This window comes from Brachycentrus maculatus, unplaced genomic scaffold (genome assembly GCF_059751285.1).
Source record: "Brachycentrus maculatus isolate JH-2025_06_01 unplaced genomic scaffold, ASM5975128v1 h1tg000050l, whole genome shotgun sequence".
Lineage (NCBI taxonomy): Eukaryota > Metazoa > Arthropoda > Insecta > Trichoptera > Brachycentridae > Brachycentrus > Brachycentrus maculatus.
The window spans coordinates 71,221-91,907 of record NW_028280804.1 but is presented as its reverse complement, the minus strand read 5'-3'; the positions used below and the strand labels follow the sequence as shown (position 1 = coordinate 91,907).

General features: G+C 28.7%; 1 protein-coding gene across 1 annotated transcript in view; it reads right to left on the bottom strand.

Moving 5' to 3' along the window:
* LOC148312019 (B-cell receptor CD22-like) overlaps positions 1–17,569 on the bottom strand; it is a 571,734-nt gene extending 554,165 nt beyond the window's left edge. Inside the window, exon 1 of the mRNA XM_088277952.1 lies at positions 17,342–17,569. The gene's annotated coding sequence lies outside the window, so the exon portion shown is untranslated. The remainder of the gene's footprint in view (positions 1–17,341) is intronic.
* Positions 17,570–20,687: the final 3,118 nt, after the last annotated feature.

The window sequence follows — 20,687 nt, the reverse complement described above, 5'->3', positions numbered from 1 at the left end:
TGTGGGTCATTATATGTAGTTCTGTACTGTCCTGACTGACACGTACCTACAATTTTATGTGGGAAAAAAACCGCCATCATCTTTTTAGACAGTCTCCTATTATCGTGTTCACCTTTTTTATTATTATGAACAGTATTTATGAAATTTCTTGCGGTGACTACGATAAAAAATATACTGGCCAAACTGCGAGAAGTCTAAGAATTAGAATTAGAGAACATCGTCGTGGACTAACAAGTAATTATTTTTCGGAATTTGCAAATCATATCATAGAAACTAACCATTCATTTGACTCTCATACACTTAAATTATTACACTCTGTTACAAATAAAGGTCTAGTCATGAATAATTTAGAAAATTAAATGCATTAAAATTTAAATTTATATAAAACAATAATTAATAATATACTGTTTCAAAATACGTCACCATTATCAATGTTTCCTTTTTTCAAAAAATAATGTTCCTTAACCCCCCTACCTATAATTATTAACCTATATATACACCTAAATATATTTTTATTCGTTAGTTTTAATTTGTACCAGAAGATGAAAACAATTGTCGTTTTTGAAACAAGTGAAGTTCTAGTGATTCAAGAACAAAGTTTCTAAATTGGTTCATATATATAGAACTTCGAAGAATTTGAGTAGTGTGGTTGTCAATAATGGGTAGAATTGGTGAATGTTACACGTGTGTAAAGTGATCACTCAAACCAGCCTATGACGGTCGTAAGCCCCGTAAATGCCCAGACTTCCATATTCTTCTTCATCTTTGATGAAATGTCAAAAAATAATATGAAAATAACTCCTGTAATTGGAGATAATCCAGATTTTGTGAACAAGTATTTGGACACACTCAAAATGTTGTAAATAAATTATCTGGTCAAATTATAAGCTTAATAATAAAAATGAAAATGGTATTTTCTGGCGTTTCTCATGTGTGTGATTATAATCCGGGATTCGGATCTCACATACTAATATAAGAGTTTCTGCTTAATAAAAAAGCTTCTTTACATCTCACCAATAGATGTCTCTAGTGAAGTTCTAGTGATTCAAGAACAAAGTTTCTAAATTGGTTCATATATATAGAACTTCGAAGAATTTGAGTAGTGTGGTTGTCAATAATGGGTAGAATTGGTGAATGTTACACGTGTGTAAAGTGATCACTCAAACCAGCCTATGACGGTCGTAAGCCCCGTAAATGCCCAGACTTCCATATTCTTCTTCATCTTTGATGAAATGTCAAAAAATAATATGAAAATAAAACTCGATTAAGTGGATTATTCAAATGTTTAATTTTAATAAAATTATTGTGAACAGTTTTAAATGAACGATTTATTAAATATTTTCAAATAATTTTTAACTTCTTGTTAAGGGTGATCATTCCAGTATTTGACTATTATGAAGTATGCCAAATTATAAGTATTATTAATTATTCACTCGTTAATCCAATATGACATAGTTGGATGGGAAGGAGCTTTTATAAGCTTTACTTTAAGCAACGAACTGATTTTTGTCATTAAAGTAGTTCTAAAAAAGATAAACTTTTTCAACTAAAACATAATTTTATTCGGTATTGAAGAACTGAAAAAAATATTCAAAAAAGTACATCATTATGATTCCAAATTGATTTAAGAATTTAAGAAACGCAACATTAAGACGAAATAATAAATATTTAGTCAAATTATTTAATTAGGTGGCAATATGAATGTAAAGAAATAAATTTTTAAAACCCCTGAAAGTTAAGTATTATTTGCTTTTATAAACGACAATTTAAAAAATATTTTAAAAATAAAGTATCGTAAATCCATATTCAGTGTATGTTTCTCTACAAGCAAAACAGGTAAATTTCTTTTTTGGAGAAGCACACCGCAGCTAAAGTTAAATATTTTATAACTAAGTAGAAACGTCTTTTAATAAATATAAAAATTAAACACATGTGCCGAACCACTTTTTGGGTTTATTAATTTAAACATAACTCGTTTTGTACACCGCGGATATTCTCATCAATAAGTGAAAAATGTTTGTATTTTCACTTTTTGTTCTGAACATTTGTAATTCTCGAAATCAGTGGGGTTTACAATAATAAACTTTAAAAAAAATGGTCTCATACGTGTTATTTTACAAAGTTAATACCAATTTATTGAATAATCTGTTTCATTAATTGAAGTGTTTATTTTTGTTCCCATATGATTTTTTTAAACTAAAATGTCATAACATTTACACTTTATACTTTGCCTTGCAAATAGATAACATAAGTTGAATAATCTGATTCTCTTTCTTTAATGAATTTTGTAAACAAAATAAATGGTTACCAATTTCGTCAAAATATAAAAAGTTAAAATAAAATGATATGAAAGTAATATTAATTTATAACTCCGAAGAAATTTTTCCTAAACCGTCGAAATAAATCAAGCATTTTTAACTCGTTACCGGCATTATTCTCGGAATATGACTGTAATAGGATGTCTGACTCTAATATTATTTCACTGTTGTATAATGCCCCTAAATTCCTCGTCATGGGACACGGAATTACGACGGTCATATATTTCTTTTTTTACGTTCGTAGGAATAGAGATGGCATCTTTGTAGCTTTTATGAGTTTTATGTGGACAAGAGTGTTTCGAGAAATTCAGCAATTGTGGACAGCATGTACGGATAACGAATATTGATGTGATATTCAAAAACTTCCAGTCCATAAATTCCAAATATAATATGTAACTTGTCATCGTAAAACATTCAACTGAATTTCGATCTATGTTTTCATGGTGTGGATATACAATACATATCGCTCACTCCTTTCAAGAACGTTATAAATCAAAAAACTTCATTTTTCAGGAGAACGTTTTTAAAGTTTAAAAATAAAACGTAAAAAATTAAATATCAAGCCACTTATTCAACTTTTTACTGTAAAACAGATCTTTTTAGGTAAAACCTGAAGGTTTTTTCTCCATTAGAAAAATATTTAGTATATTTAATAAAATAATTAAAAAATACCTTTTCTTCAAAATGCTAAAAAAACATTTTCTGCCCTGTAGCGGGTAAATTTTAAGTTTAAAATATGCCTCTTTTGCTGGGATATAGTACATTTTCTGGGCATTCTGAAAACATGGCCAACTCAAAATTCACGATTTTTGATTTATGACATTTTTGAAAGGAGTGAGAGATATATCAATGTATGGTTGTCATGCAAAATGATAGTCGTTTATGTCTAAAAATTGTGTAGTTTTGAATAATGTAAATATTCGTAACTAAAATGATGGTCATTTATGTCTAACAATTATACAGTTTTAAACGATGTTTATGCCTAAAGTTTAGAAATCGTGATCTTAATTATTAGAAGTGTAAACATTTGTGAATGTCTAAATAATATTAATTTTCAAATTATGGTTATTTTGAGAGAAAAAAATTCCCGGTATAATTGATATCTCAACTCAAGAGGTAATCAATATTTATCCAGAAAGATAGAGACCACCTCTGATATTTTTCTAAAGTTATGAAATCGTTATCTCAATTAATAAAAATGTTAATATTCTTCAGTGAAGTGACAGACAATAACGTAAAAAAATATTTACAGATTTGAATGATGTTTACGTCCAAAGTTTTGAAATGATCATAGTAACGTATAAAAGTGTAAATATTTGTTAAATAAATGATATTTGTAAAAAAATATGTCATTTTGGATGATGTTAATATCCAAAGTTATGATATTGATATTTTAATTTATGACAATGTATTTTTTGAATATTTTTCGCAGACACTTAGTGGCACATTTTATAAACTTTATAAAATAAAACAATGTGGAAGTTTTTGCTATCGTAAATGAAAGGTAATTAGCTATAACCTAACTATGAGCATTTCAATGTTTTAGAATTAGTACATAAACCCTGATGATGAAAAGGTTCTCGTCGAAACCGTTTGGAAAAATTGTACCAATAAAAAGTGGTTTAAACAAAGTTGTTTTATTTTATAAAATTTATAACAGTGTTAATATTCATTTATTTAAAATATTAAATCCATTTGAATTATTCACCGATTACTTACAATTTTTATACGTTACATTTGAATACAAGCGTTGTTTTTAAATACCGATATTTTATCTATGACAGGTAAAAAACATAATTTTTTCGATCAATCATCATCACCGTCAATAAAACTCAGGGACAATCACTGGAATTGTGAGGTTTAGATCTATACATGAATTGTTTCTCATATGAACATTGATATATTGCGTGTTGTAGAGTCGACAAACCCGACGAATCCGACAATCTTTATATCCGCATAGACAAAGGAACAATAACAACAAAAAATGTCTTCCCACTAGCTTTATGAAATTAAAAATATTTGAAATTTTAGCTCTCTCTGTTTTTCCATTTAACCAGGCTGAGCCACAGCAACGCGAGACTGGGTACAGATAGTACTTAATAAAAATATGAATCTAAAAATAATGTTGCAATACCTACGTATAAGTTCTAAACATCTGTATTTTTTATTATTTATTTTATTAAAAAAAATTATTAAATGCATAAATTACCTAACGATATTACCAGGAGATGATCAGGTCTGAAAACTCAAAGGTCGATGTAATTCATATATTATTCAAAAGTGAAAACTTATAATTTTTTAGTTTATTCAAAGAAAATATTTAATTAGGAGACCATAGTCAAAGCATTATCAAATTTAACAGTAAAATATTATTTCTATCGAGAGAAAAATCCTCAAAATAAAATTGATATCTCATCTCAAGACGTAAGCGATATTCATTAAGAAGGATAAGGTCACATTTTTGCAATTACATTATTTTTTTATTTTTTAAATATCAAAATAGATTTTTTTTTAAAAAATGGAAGTCTTATTAAAAGGGTTTAAGCCTTGTTTTTGGCTGGTCAAGTGTTCACTTTACACAGGTGCAACATTCATCATTCTACCCATGATTGATATCCATACTACTCACATTTTTAGAACTCCTACATGTATCAGGTCATATCGCTCACTCCTTTCAAGAACGTCATAAATCAAAAATCGTCAATTTTCAACTGTGCGTGTTTTCGGAATGTCCAGGTAATGTACTATATCCCAGCAAAAAAGGCATATTTTTAACTTAATATTTACCCGCTACAGGGCAGAAAGTGTTGTTTTTGCATTTTGAAGAAAAGGTATTGTTTAATTATTTTTCAAATATACTAAATATTTTTCAAATGGAGAAAAAACCTTCAGGTTTTACCTAAAAAGATCTGTTGCACAGTAAAAAGATCAATAAGTTGCTTGATATTTATTTTTAGCACATAGTATTATATTTTTAAACTTTAAAAATGTTCTCCTGAAAAATCAAGTTTTTTGATTTATGACGTTCTTGAAAGGATTGAGCGATTTGTTGTGTAAATACCAAAACTTGAACATTCTTCATCATCTATGTTGAGAAATGTAAAAATAACTCCTATCTGTAGAAAACTACAATTTGTAAACAAATATTTGAACTCACTTAAAATGTAATGAGCATGATTTTTGTTCGCTATAGAAAATTTCAGCCGCGAATCATTAGTAAAAATATCGAAGACCGACATTTTTACAACAGATCGTATATTTAGGACAAATAAGTGTAACAGTTTAAGAAATTTTATTCGGTTAAAATACCTACTTGTAAAACCATTTATTTTCTGTAAGACAATTGTGTACATCCCATGTAGAAATTTAACGAAATCCCGGATAAAATAATATACAGTGGGAAACTCGAATACTTTTTGTTGTTGGAGCTTTTAAAAGGATTATACAATCCCGAGAAAGATCATAGTCAAAGCTTAACTCTGGGTGACCAGTTTACAGAAGCTTTAAGATGGCATTTTCTTTTACAAATTGTAGATTTGAAAAAATTAAACAACAATGATATTTTATGGAATTAATCAATTAAATTTAAGCTTTAAAAATTTATGCATTTTCTTTTATACTCATACTTGGCAATTGATATGTGATAAAGAGATAAAAAGTTATGAGGCAAACTAACTAACTAACTAACTAACCATCGCGCCGCTTCCCCGCAGGGGTAGGCAGAGAGAATAGAACGCCACACGTTTCTGTCCTTGCAAACATTCTTCGCCTCTCCACGTTCATTCAGATGCATTATGCGGCGGGTATGTAAGAGATCCTCATATATACCTGCCGATTGTTTCGACTCTTAACTTGACCACTTTGAAGTATATGACATACTTAATCACGACAAGTTTTTCTCGGTCTTCCTCTGCTATGGTCTCTTGTTATGAAGCAGGCGTAGCCGAAATAGGAACAGAGGAAAACCGAAGAAAGCTTGACATTATCAAATATTTCTAATACTTGAAAGTGGTTAGTATTATCTCTGCCTACCCCTAATGTAAGACGGAATAATGGTAAGTTAGAATCTTATATCATCAATTGATTTGTCAGCCACTTTGTGTTAGCATCTATCAATTTTTATTTTTATTTTTCTTGATAAATATCGCTATTTTTTTAAAAAATTATATATTCAGCCACGTTATCAAACAACGCTTAACAATGAAAAATGAAATAAAAATAAGAATCACAAAAAAATTCAACTTTAAAATTTTTAATAAATATGAAAATGATGTATTTGTTCTTCATTTTTTAATTCTAGCATACTGTTTGAAAATGCCTTGAAGATGTGTTACAAAAAATTTAAATAAAAATAATTATCAGAATAATTATGTGCCTATCTTAGATATTATGTAACTCTGATAATATAAATCAAAAATATGCAATTTTGACTTTATGATGCAGTATTATAAAGAGTTCAATGTTCTATAAACTGGCAAAATATACGAAGTAGTTTGAAATGTCATATTCGTATGGTTTTAAATAAATTCAACTTCAAGTCTAATAGCGGGTATTTTATTCAAGCTTGAAGCTTTAAATAACAGGGATTATTCAATCAGGGATTTAGAGTTAACGTTTTTTGCCAGTATACCCACGATATATTACATCAAGATTTTTCACTGTAAAACTAGTAATTATCATAATAATCAATTGACAATTAAAAGCAAACGAGTCATTCTTCAGGGACGCAGTCATTACTTGGCAAATATTATGACGCTTTTTATTTGAAACCAATAAAGACGCGTTAACTGTGCAAAAGCCTCCGCCACGTATCGCTATTGTACGTATACGTATTCGCACCAGCACCTAGGGGTGTTTTTACGATGCGAAACTAAATTAACACAACTGTTGATGACCGCTCGCCAGAAATGGACAAAGAAACCGAGAATGCCGTGAAAGCTGATTAAGAAAACCCATCCATCAAGCCGAGAAACGAGAAAAAATTGAGAAGGTTCTTACATTTATTTCCTCCCATACAACACTACAATTCAAAATAGAAAGCTTTTTTTATTTGAGTAATTTTCATTAATTCATTTGGCAGTAACTTTGTGGTAATAATCACGCCGATCAGTTCACAGATTTCGTTACGTGTTACGTATTTTAAGTTCCCTATACATTTGTAAATTTTTTATGTCAAAATATTCCCTTTATATTTTAATATTAAAAACTAATTCTGTAATGGATTCGGTAGTTCAAATTTAGGTAATTCAAATTTAAGTTTTGCTTTGGAGAAACCACTTTTTCTTAAAATCTATTGTGACACGTATTTTTATGCTTGCATGCATCATTTTTGACATAGGTTTTATGAAATGGTGGCGTTTACCAAGGAAAAAAGTAATTTCGTTAGTATATTTCAACGTTTATATATATATATATATATATATATATATATATATATATATATATATATATATATATATATATTATATATATATATATATATATATATATATATATATATATATATATATATATATATATATATATATATATATATATATATATATATATATATATAATACTTTTTTTATTCATGCGAGTAGTTTATACCTTCTTTGACTTAAAGTTCATGTCCATAATTGAAAAAGGGATGAATTTATTTCATTTCGATGATATAAAATCAAAGACATATTTGTGCACAATATAGTTTTTTATCGCTTTTTTCACTTAATTGATATTTTTGTTTTTCCAAACAAGCCATTTAACCCTGTATTGGGTGTATGGGTGTATGTATGGTTGACATGTGTCACCTAGATGTTTTTAAAATAAACTATTTTAAAAACTGCCTAACGTGTCATTTTTGGATTATCATACCTACTCAAAATGAATTCCGCTTGGTTTTCAGTTTGCAGATGACTTCTGTATTGTACTGTTGTGTAGGAAAAATGTTTTATTTGAAGCTGTTGACGAATGTCACCCACTTGAATTTACTGGTAGATTTTTGACAAGTCGACCTGAGAATTTTGTGTCGAATGTCGACAGTGGGTGTGCGTAGACAATTTGATACGAATACAAGTGTTTTACAGCCAAATATAAGTGTTGTTATCTAATAAGGTTTTTAAAATATTTTATCTATTTTCAAAAATGTTTTATGTTCTTAAAAATAAGTATTCAATAAATTTATTTAAAACTTCATCTATGAAATTATGGTTTTAAACTTTGGGTGATAATTGTTCACTCGCTCATTCTTCACTAACAATGCCACACGCCTAGCTCAAGGTTAAAAAGAAGCTTCACCTGTTGTTCTTCAAAGAAAAATATCGCTAGATAAACTTTTATCGCAAGCGCTTTTCATAAAATCTAGTTACATAATGTTTTAAATTACATATTTTATAACGGCTAACAATGTGTAAGTATATCATTTGAGTACCTATAGCATTTTTACATGAGTATATGTAAAAATGCTATAGGTACTCAATTCATTTTTACATGAGTATATGAACATATAATTCCTACAAATACATCAATTTATCTCAGGTCACCCCTAGGACAAAACAAAGAATTTCTCTATAAACCGAATAATATAATATATATCCTCCCTCTTACGATAGGGTGGAAAAACTATTGCTCCTTCTTGCGACGGATTATTGTTTCGAGTATTGGACTTCGGACACAATATTTTGTTGGTCCATATTGCTTTCATTAGCTTTTTCGTCGCGTATACGAAAAGGACAACCCCTTGAAATTATTAGGGAGGATTATTATGTTGGATATATCCAATGAATAGTTATGAATTCGAAGACATACTGCTTAGAGCTTTATTATTATATTTTACTCGATACAGAGTTTCATATTAATTTAAGAGTATAATAATAAAAAAAATACATTAAACGAAATGTAGAATATTTTATTGGTAATTGGTAAATTGTATTTCATATAAAAATGTCGTAAAAATATATGTTTTTTTTATTTGTATAAGCCTCACTCTTTGGCGAGTTATTTTGGCTTTTACAAATAAAATACATTATAAAAAAAAGAAATAAGAGAGGATAGAGAGGGAGAGGAAAAAACAGATCAATTACAATGATTAACTGAAATTTAGGGAAAAAAAGGGATTTTATTTATTACTACATGTATATTTTAATATCTTACAAATAAAATATTTTGAAGTATTCTAAGCTGTCGAAAATATTTTTTAAACATCGTATTAGGTACTGAATACTTAACAAAAAAACTAAATGTACGAGTATATATATTTATATATATATATATATATATATATATATATATATATATATATATATATATATATATATATATATATATATATATATTATATATATATATAAAAATATATATATATATATATATATATATATATATATATATATATATATATATATATATATATATATATATATATATATATATATATATATATAAATATATATTTATATATATATATATATATATATATATATTATATATATATATATATATATATATATATATATATATATATATATATATATATATATATATATATATATATATATATATATATATATATATATATATATATATATATATATATATATATATATATATTAAACTACCATGCCGCTTCCCCGCAGGGATAGGCAGAGAGAATAGAACGCCACGGACATAAATAATCATGTGTATAAATAATTAATGCATCTCCTCATACATACCCACTAATTCTTTCGAATCTTGACCTGAAAACTTTCAAGAACTTGAAATGCTTGATCATTCCAAGTATTCTTCGGTCTTCCTTTGTTTCTACATTTAGTCTACATTTGCTTCATAAATTTTGCCAAAACACACCTTTCCTAATTTTATCGATAATTCTCCACTCTAACATCTACATTTCTTTGAGAGATCACTTTTAGTTCAGTCTACTTTAGTGAGTTTTCCTCGATCTTTCTCTGCTCCTATTTCCAACTATAAACAATACACACTCATCATAAATTTGCTATAGGTATAAATTATACAATTTAATTGTTTAAATTTCATAGCTTGTATTTTACTTGTAAATTTAAATACGAGGTTCAAGTCTCTTTCTTCTTCAAAACACGTTATTTTCCTTCCACCTCTCCAACATTGCCATCACCTGTCTTTTCTGACAGCATTATTCAGTCAAACATGAAGCCTTTCTTTACTTACATTTCACTTTTCATTCAAATTTGTATTTTTCCATACAAATTCCTGCCATCACCTCGCTGGAGCAGGCTGTAATATACTTGCATCCCTCACTATCATTACTCCGGGGCGTTTTTGTACTTACTTCAGGGGTTGTTTTTTTATTGTCTGTCATCCCTATAAGTTTTGAAAGATGTTAACATGATGAATATGTGTCTACACAAAATCATTTTTATCCCTCGGAGCGTTGAAAATACATTAAATTACAAACCGAAAAATGAAACTTACTTAAACTTACAACATTTTGAGTGTGTCCAAATACTTGCTCACAAAATCTGGATTATCTCCAATTACAGGAGTTATTTTCATATTATTTTTTGACATCTCATCAAAGATGAAAAAGAATATGGAAGTCTGGGCATTTACGGGGCTTACGACCGTCATAGGCTGGTTTAAGTGATCACTTTACACACGTGTAACATTCACCAATTCTACCCATTATTGACAACCACACTACTCAAATTCTTGGAAGTTCTATGTATATGAACCAATTTAGAAACCTTGTTCTTGAATCACAGAGACATCTATTGGTGAGAAATATACAATTTAGAAGGTTTCTAAATTGGTTCATATACATAGAACTTCCAAGAATTTGAGTAGTGTGGTTGTCAATAATGGGTAGAATTGGTGAATGTTACACGTGTGTAAAGTAATCACTTAAATCAGCCTATGACGGTCGTCAGCCCCGTAAATGCCCAGACTTCCATATTCTTCTTCATCTTTGATGAGATGTCAAAAAATAATTACTTAAACTTAGTTATGAACAAAGTTACATTTTTTTTAATAATTTTTTGTCCAGAATTCACTTTGTGAAAATAACATAATGATTTAAATATAAAAATAAAACACTTGTAAACGACTATTTTTGAGTTCAATTATGTAAACACAACAAGTTTTTAGAACTATAGATATTCGCACTAACAGGTGAAAATATAAAATCTTTGAAATACAATTTGATGTTTTGTTTTAAAAATTATTGTATTTATTTCAGTTACCACATTTTAAGTTTATCCTAATCCTTGTTCACAAATCTGTGTTTTTCCACTTAGAAGTATTTTTAAATTGACATTTTAATAAAGATGAAGAATACATTGGAAGTCAGGATATAAACAGGGGTTTTAAATTGTCACAGGCTGGTTTAAGTCATATATGTATTTCATCACTCTCTCTCTCTCTCTCCTCATACAGAACGAAGACGACTGAAAAAGACTTGGCACGATCAGATCAATTAAAACCTAAAATTTGGCCTTGTCAAAAGTCTAAGTAATCGGAGGGCATGTATGACTAGATGTATGGATGTGAAGGAGGCGAGAAGTGTATGTCAGAACAGAAGAGTGTGGCGTTCCATCCTCTCTGCCTACCCCTGCGGGGAAACGGCGTGATGGTAGTAGTAGTAGTAGTTGTAGTAGTAGTATATTTCATGAGAATCTCTGATAAATAAAACCTTCTTAACTCAACGAAACTGATAACTCACAAATGAAAGAACGTACCAATTATATAGATCATATATCTACAGGTTCCAAAAGTTAAAGTTATGTGGTTATCAATCATGGGCAGATTGGTGAATGTTACAGCCTCTGAAAGATCATATCCATACTTCCATATTCTTTTTTATCTATGTTGACATGTCGAAATAAAAAAAATGTTAATTATATGTTTTAATATTGCATTATATTGAAATGTACTGTAAATGCTTAATGATTATTTGGACTAACATTTTTTATCACAAATAGTCTTTCTTCATTTTCCATGAATTTTTAATATATTTTTTTAAATAACTCGAATTTGTGAATAAAAATTTGGACAATCCAAAAATAAAGTTATATTTTGTTGTTCCTCCTACTTCGAATTTCCATAAATTCATTGAAAATAGAAACCAAGTATAAAACAGCTGTCTGTGATGAAAAGAAAAATCAAGGTGGGTAGATTTGAAACAGATCGCATCATTCGGCCATGTCGTATTTGATTTTGACAGCCGCCGTAGCGTAGTTGGGTAGAAGCTCAACCGCGAAACTGGTGTCGCGGGTTCGATTCCCGCCAATTGCAAAATAAATTCACGATGTATTTATTTTTTATTATTCTGGGTGTTCATGATGTATTTTTCGCATTTACCTTCCTTATCCATAATATCCAACCTACAGAAAAGCCTTTTAAAAAAGAGACTACGGGAAAAAATTTGCAATTTTTTTTTATAATTTTATAAATTAGCATTTATAAATTTGCCCTCATATAAGGGCATTTTTGTCATTTTTATTTATGTGTTCCATTAAAATATAAATAAATAAAATTTAAAAATAATTATAAAACAAATATTGTATGTCGTGACGCAAATAAAGGGCAATAATGTTGTTCAAATAAAAATATCACAAATTACATGTTAAATCCTCGAATCGGGTGAATAATGATATATAAATTCGAGATATATTTTGACAGCAACAGAATATTTTGATAAATATCATAGTTTTTTTGTTGTTGCTTGCTTTGTGATAAATTATTGGACTAAAAGTTACGGATAAACTTGTATTGTGTGGATAATATTATTCGTGTTTCGTTCTTGGGGAAAAAATAATAACGATGTTTGTTTCGTAAGCAAAACTTGAAATAACAAAAGTCAGTGTTTCGAAAGCAATCTTATTAGTAGTATTTAGCAAAGAGCAAACATCCACACTAATAAATTAATCACTTCACTAATGATATTGTCTCGACGTGTGGATTATTATTTATGAAATGTGAGAGTTTCACGCAAAGGTAGAGATAGCTATTTCAGAAAAAATAATATAATGTATATTAATATAAATATACACACAATATATATATATATATATATATATATATATATATATATATATATATATATATATATATATATATATATATATATATATATATATATATATATATATATATATATATATATATATATATATATATATATATATATATATATATATTATATATTTATATTTATTTGATATCAATAAAAATATTAATAATACAAAAATATGTTTTAAAACATTATAATCAAAATATGAATACGATAATTTAATTTAATTTTTATTTGAAGCAATAACTTTGTGATTTTCCATTTTATAATTTATATATATATTCATACATTTGCTAACCGAATTACCTAATCGTAGAGCAGTAATTAATGATTCTTAACACATCTTACCTGTATTACAGTAAAAATATTAATTCTAGAGCAAATGATTTATTCAAGGTATCCAGACACGCTAATGTAGTACGAATATAATATTTACAATCTGCATAGTAATATAAATATAGACCCTGAACCCATTTCAGTATTTGCTGTAAACATGGCGATTGATTACTACCCTTTCAACTGTGTCAATACCTATGAATAATTTCAAGAATGCAGATGCTTGAGAGGATGTTATTCAATATATTAAACATTCCGCTATCTTATCGAGTATTTCCATCTTATTGATCTTATCCATTGCCAACTTAAATGGTGTTTTAGATCATATCATAAAGGATTTATAAAGTAATATTGTTATAAATTTACACGTTGAATACAGTATTTTTGCACCTGAAATTGTAAGCGAAAATGCATTGTGATTCATTCCAATACATAAAGTGTTTATTTAAAATACTGTCTTCAACATGTGAAATTTTGACAAATAATAGTGAACATATATTTTTTTAATATCTAGTACCTTATATATCCCTTTTAGATTGAAAGTTGAAATTTCTAATCGATGTAGTGATATACTCGTATAAATACATAATTATAAATATAAGGTAGAAAGTGAATAATTTAAATTCCAGGTGTAATTGTCTTATTGAAAAACCTTTAAACTGTAAATTATTTTTGTATCTCCTGTATGTTATGTTTATAATCTCATAGTTAAAAAAAAATATTATTAAAAAATAAAAAAAATCATATAAAAATTGTATTAACATTATTCGGCTCAACACAGGCCATGCCTAAAGAGCCGTAATACGTATAATAAATGTATATATGAAATGAATATGTATATTTGAATATATCTATGTATTAAGAAAACAAATAAATAAATAAATAAATAAATAGATGAAAAAAAAAATAGAAAAAATAATAATAATAATTGTGAGAGTTTTTCCAGTACGTAGGGTAGAAAAACCGACTTATCGGTGTTTCGTTGTTTACGGTTGGTAGCAAAAAGCCGGCTAGTCGGCTTTTGGCAGTTAATTAAATAAAATCAAACGATTGGTACAGAAATTATGAATATATTTGTCAATTGATTGTATTCTTTGCTATTTGTACAAATTTGCTTAGCGTTAAAGGTAAGTCTTAAGAAAAATCGTTAGTAAAGAAAGCGTTTATATCAATTTTGTTGCTGTTAAGTGTTTTGTGCGTGTGCATGTGTAATATTAACTCGTATTTGTTAAGCTAAAATATGTAGAAATTATCAATTTAAAAAAAACATATATACATATTATTGTGAATTCACAAATGGTGACGTAGCCTACTCGTATTACACTTGACAATGTATTTCGAGCAAACATAGCATATGTATATTTGGAACAAATAATTTTATGTCAACTACAATTTGTGTGACTTATATCATGATTTGTGACACAAACTATTACTATACGTCACACGATTTTCCAAAGCAAGAAGTGGCAAATTCATACCTTCACTGCTATGGAAAGTGTATCTCAATCTACTGACACACGATTGTGACAATTTATGTATTCTATGGTGTAAAAATTTTATTTCTGAAGACATTTATGATGTAAAATATACAAACAAACCATCAAATTAGTTAAAATCAAAACTGACTTTCAAGAAAATATATTTATCTTAATTTAAATTAAAGGTTTGAATATATTAATTGATTATTATGGCTCAAAATTAGATACGTGACCAAACCTAATTCATTTACATGTTTTTGTTTGAAATTGACAATGTATTTTCAAACCTTTATTTACACCCGATGGTGCATAGGACACTTCATCATTTAAGGAAATATATTATTAGATTAAAACCAATATTTTTAGCTTTTTCACTTTATTTTTATTTGACCAGCGACCGGATTTCGTCGTTACCGACATCATCAGACTGGTGGGAGGCTATACAAATTGTTATGTTACAATTTGTATAGCTTCAGACTGGATGTCTGATGTCCACTAGTCTGATGATGTCGGTAACGACAAAACCCGGTCGCTGGTCAAATAAAAATAAAGTGGGAAAGCTAAAAATATTGGTTTTAATCTAATAATATATTAAAAATGCAATTCCATCACGAAGTGTCAGTGGGTAATATAAATCTACATGAAGGAAATGTGATCAGCCCTCTGCTTCAGGTACAAGGGTAATATTGAATAAATATTAGAGTGACCTCCCCCTAGGACCTCCAATACGGTAACCGAGCGTGCTGACCGTTACACTACGGAGGCGGACAGAAACGTGGGTAGGCTCCATAATATTGATGACTGGTATATTTTGGAAAAACCAGAATAGACCCACAGATATCTCACTCTTGCTTCCATGACTTGCTGCCGGATGTTAGTTTGTAGTAATTTCGGAAGAAACTGTTATTTTGATTTTGACGTCATTAACATTAATTTCACGTGAAAAGTAAACTACGCGCTCTAGAACAGTCTAATTTAAAAAATATATATATCATTATATCTCGATATCGAAAAAAACAAGACATTATTTTACGTCAACTTTTAAATACATATTAACGTAGTATTTTTTTTTTAAATTGATTGAAAGTTTTAAATAATCTATTATGGTTAAAGATGCAGAATTCAAAAGTCAATGAGAACATTCTTTGTAATATTTGAAAGCTTTTTATAAGCAATTTAAGACAATTAATTTTATTTCAAACACATTGCAATAATAGATAACAAATAACAAATGCGAATATTTTATTTTTATTTTAAATAATATAATATGGATTTTAAAATATATTAAACATTATGTATATTTCAAAAGCTGTTTTTTTTTGTTTTTATGGACGCTTGGAAAACCTTAACTAACAAACCAACAATCCACCGTTTCACCGGAGGGGTTGGCAGAGAGAATAGAATGCCGTACCAATTTAACGCAATACCAATGCCATACCCTGTCTTCGCTAACAATTTTCACCTGTTTCATTTCATGCATCTCCTCACACATACCTGCCGATTATTCCGGCTTCTGACCTTACCACTTTCAAGTATTTGAAATTTTTATAATGCTAAGCTTTTCTTGATCTTCCCTTTCTCCTATTTCCAACTACATTCCTGTACTAAAAAAGCTTTATCATTACCCTTTTATGATATTTTTCAAAGAAAATCTTATGATATATATCCTCCTTTCATATTTTCTGAAGTCCGAGATATTTCAGAGTATCAGTGTTATATTTTTCATTTTATTTCATTCAAATACATCGACCTTTATTGATTATTATTGAAGAAAATATGAACAAGATTTTTAAGGTGATAATTGAGAAAAAAATTGTTTAAAATAACTTTGTAGTTTATTGACAATGTTTCAACTATGTTAACATTGATTAATGATTTTTTTTTTGACTTTGGCCAACATTTAATACAGTGAGTAAGTCTTTTTATAACCCTTTTTTTAATTTTTAAAAATATGTAATAGTTGAAAGATAAAAAAATAACATTACGATAAAAAACTGATTTAATAAATACAGACTAAGTATACTGTTTTGACAAAATACCGTTTTTTGATCCTTAACAATATTTTATTAATTTTGTATATTACACACTTATTTTGTCTATTAAAATGTTTTAAGGTTCAAAAATATAATATGAATGATGATTATCTTTCTGCTGTAATTGGAAATATATTTTTTTTAAATATTTACCTTTCTTAAAAAAAACACGATTCACACTAGTACAATAATCTCACTCTTATTTAATTTGCATTTTTAATCTCATGAGGTATGATTTTTCACAAAAATACGTTTCGCACGGAATAATTCCTTTTCGTGACCGACAATCCGAACACCTTTACGCGGCAGAGATCGCGAAAACCGACGAAAAACTGCGACGCACGACCGACGTACCACGTCTACGGTAGCCCTAGGCCGACTGACGGACATTGCAACCCCCGACGGTGGGGTTCGGGCGCTTTCGGAAAAGCTCGGCGTTTTCCGCCACCATCAAACTATACGTGAGTATCCAGGAGCCTTTTCATACAGGTGAGTCCGACAGGAGCGAGGATAACTCATACAAAACACAGCTTTGAGAATTCAAATAAAGTGACTAGGAAATTCATATTACTGAAAAGGTTTGTGTTTTATTTTTATATTAAAATAATAATGTTCACCGAAAGTTACTTCATTTATGGATTTGATTTTGAATGCATACGGGTGCATACATTAAATGCATATAATGCATACATTGTTTTTAAATGCATACAATTACTGTTTTGTTCATTGATTCAATTTTTGAAAGCATTATTTCTTTTTTTTTTATCGATAAAAAAAAGATCAAAGTATTTCATTTCGGAAAACTAATTAAAAATGTTAATAAAAATGAGATTACCATAGAAAAAAAAAACTTGATATTGCATAAGATTTTTTTTTTTAGATTATGTATTGTTATAGCTTACTGGTGCAGCATTTACCCTTTTTTCTTCTTCTTGGTGTAGGCCTTGTGACCTGTTTTTAAGAGGGATTAGCCTCCTGCAATGTCGATTCATAGCTGTCAGTCCATCTCTTTAGTGGTCTGCCCGGGAGTCGTCTACTATGGGATGGCCGTACAGTACGATGTGGGGGAGTCTGGATAGTTCCATTCTCCTCACATGCGCATACCATTGTCTCCTTCGTTGTCTTCCTCACCTAACGACATCTTCGATCTCGCATATTTCCCTAATCCTGGCGTTTCTTATTCTATCTCGAAGACTCTTTTACTGTATGTATTTTTTTATTGTATTTAGTTTTTTATTGTTCTTTAATTTCGAAATCAAAAAATTTATCATTTATTAAATTTAAAATGGATAAAAAATCAAAAGTCATTATCATAAAAATAAAATATCGATAAAATGAAGTAAGATTTTTCATTAAAACGACTTCACAGAGTGTTTGCTGTGATAAAAACATACAACCTTTTTACCGCAAGTTCGTCTGAGAGAACGAATTTCGAATACATTCAGTCAATATACATCCTTCTTTTGCCAACTCCATGTTTTACTTCCATACATTAGGGTTGAAACTGGGACTGCCGGATTAGCTTTCGGGAAAATGTTTTTATTTGCCATAACTACGAATAAAAGTTTTAAAAAACATTTTTTCATTTTGTTTATTAAATATTAAGTTTTCCATTTGATTGATGGGGGTTTTCATTCCTCTTTTTAAAGACCATTTTTTTATCAAAAGTCAGAATATTGTCGTTCAAAAGTGTTGACAATCCAATGACTAAAAATAGTATACTTTTTCAAACCCTTAACCGCACCCCAATGGTGCATAGGGCACTGCATCATATAGTGCAGTGTTATCTTGATCCTTAACACATGAAGAAAAGGTGTGTTATCTTGATCCTTAACACATGAAGAAAAGGTGATCAGCCCTCCGATTCAGGTACCAGTCCAGGGTAATATTGAATAAATATAAGAGTAAACAAATCACTTATATTTATTTGACCCCCCTCCTGGGAATCGAACCCGGGATCTCTGGAACCACGGAGGCGGACAAAAACTAGTATGGTGGTGGAAAATATGTGGTTTCCGTGTAACGTTTATTTTAAAAATAGAAATAAAACTGTAGAGCTTTTATATGAAATCGGTCACGTATAAAGTGTCACCCTACATAAACAATATAACATTCCGTATACTTGAAAGTCTGCAGATTCCCTGTGTATGGCGCAATTTACATCCCCGAGAAATGGAATTCCTAACAGAGTACTACAGACTCGATTTGTTTGGGGATAAATAAATCTATTTTATCAAATGGATCTAGGAAGGTGTGACAGTGCACCGCTCTTCCGACATATGCTCCTACATATATAGCACGCTGTACTGAAAATGTACTGCATAATGGATAATTGCACAAACTTCCCTCTTTAGTGTACACAGCTCGACATTTTCAATTTTCGATGGAAATCGTATCAAGTTTCCTGAAGGTATATTGTATTAGATGTTTATCTGGAAATTTAAGTATTGGCTAGTTAGACCACATATTTAATATCGCTCACTCCTTTCCACAACGTCATATACCAAAAATTGTCAATTGTCATGTTTTCGCAAATGCCTAGAAAATGTACTGTATCCCAGCAAAAGCGGCATATTTTTAACTTAATATTTACCTGCTACAGGCCAGAAAGTGGTGTTTTTGCATTTTGAAGAAAAGGTATTGTTTATTTTTTTTGAATATGCTTAATATTTTTCAAATGGAGAAAAAACATTCAGGTTTTACCTAAGAAGATTCGTTGCATAGTAAAAAGTTAAAAAGTGGCTTTAAATATATTTTTTATTATATTTTTGAACTTTAAAAACGATCCTCTGAAAAATCATTTTTTTATATATGACGTTGTTGAAAGGAGTGAGCGATATGTCAAGTATTTTAAATCCTTTTGAATGGATAGCTTAGAAATTTAAATAATGGTCAAGTACAAGAAATATACAAAATAATTAAAATAAAATGTATGTTTATTTTAAATCACGAAAAATATTTTATTATAACTTAATTCTAATATCTACCGGTTTCGAAGCTAAAAGCTTCTTTATCAAGACAGATTAGCTATATTATTTACCGAATTAATCTATAAATAAGTAAATGCTTTACTTTCAAATATTGCCATATATTTTATCATATTACAAAATGAACTTTAAACGTTTTTTTTATTTTATTTAAAGGTTGCCGAGTATTTTCAGTATTTTTTGGTAGCGCTGTCTGTACTGAGGCTTTACTACTTTTTAGCGTATCTGTAAAAAGCGTAATCTACCTCATCTTATACAGGGTGGCATTGTTGTCTCCCATAAATTATTGCTGCACATGTTAAAACTATTACTACATGTACCTAAAATTGTAAAACTATATAAGGACCGTCAGTCCATTGAATCTTCACAATTGTTTGAAAATACCATAACTAGGCGAAACAATTGTCACAGTTTTAATTTTAATGTGTTTTTTCAACAATAAAATAACACTTAGTAGACTCAAAAAATCTGTAATTAAAATGTTAATTATGAAATGGACAATCACAAAGTTA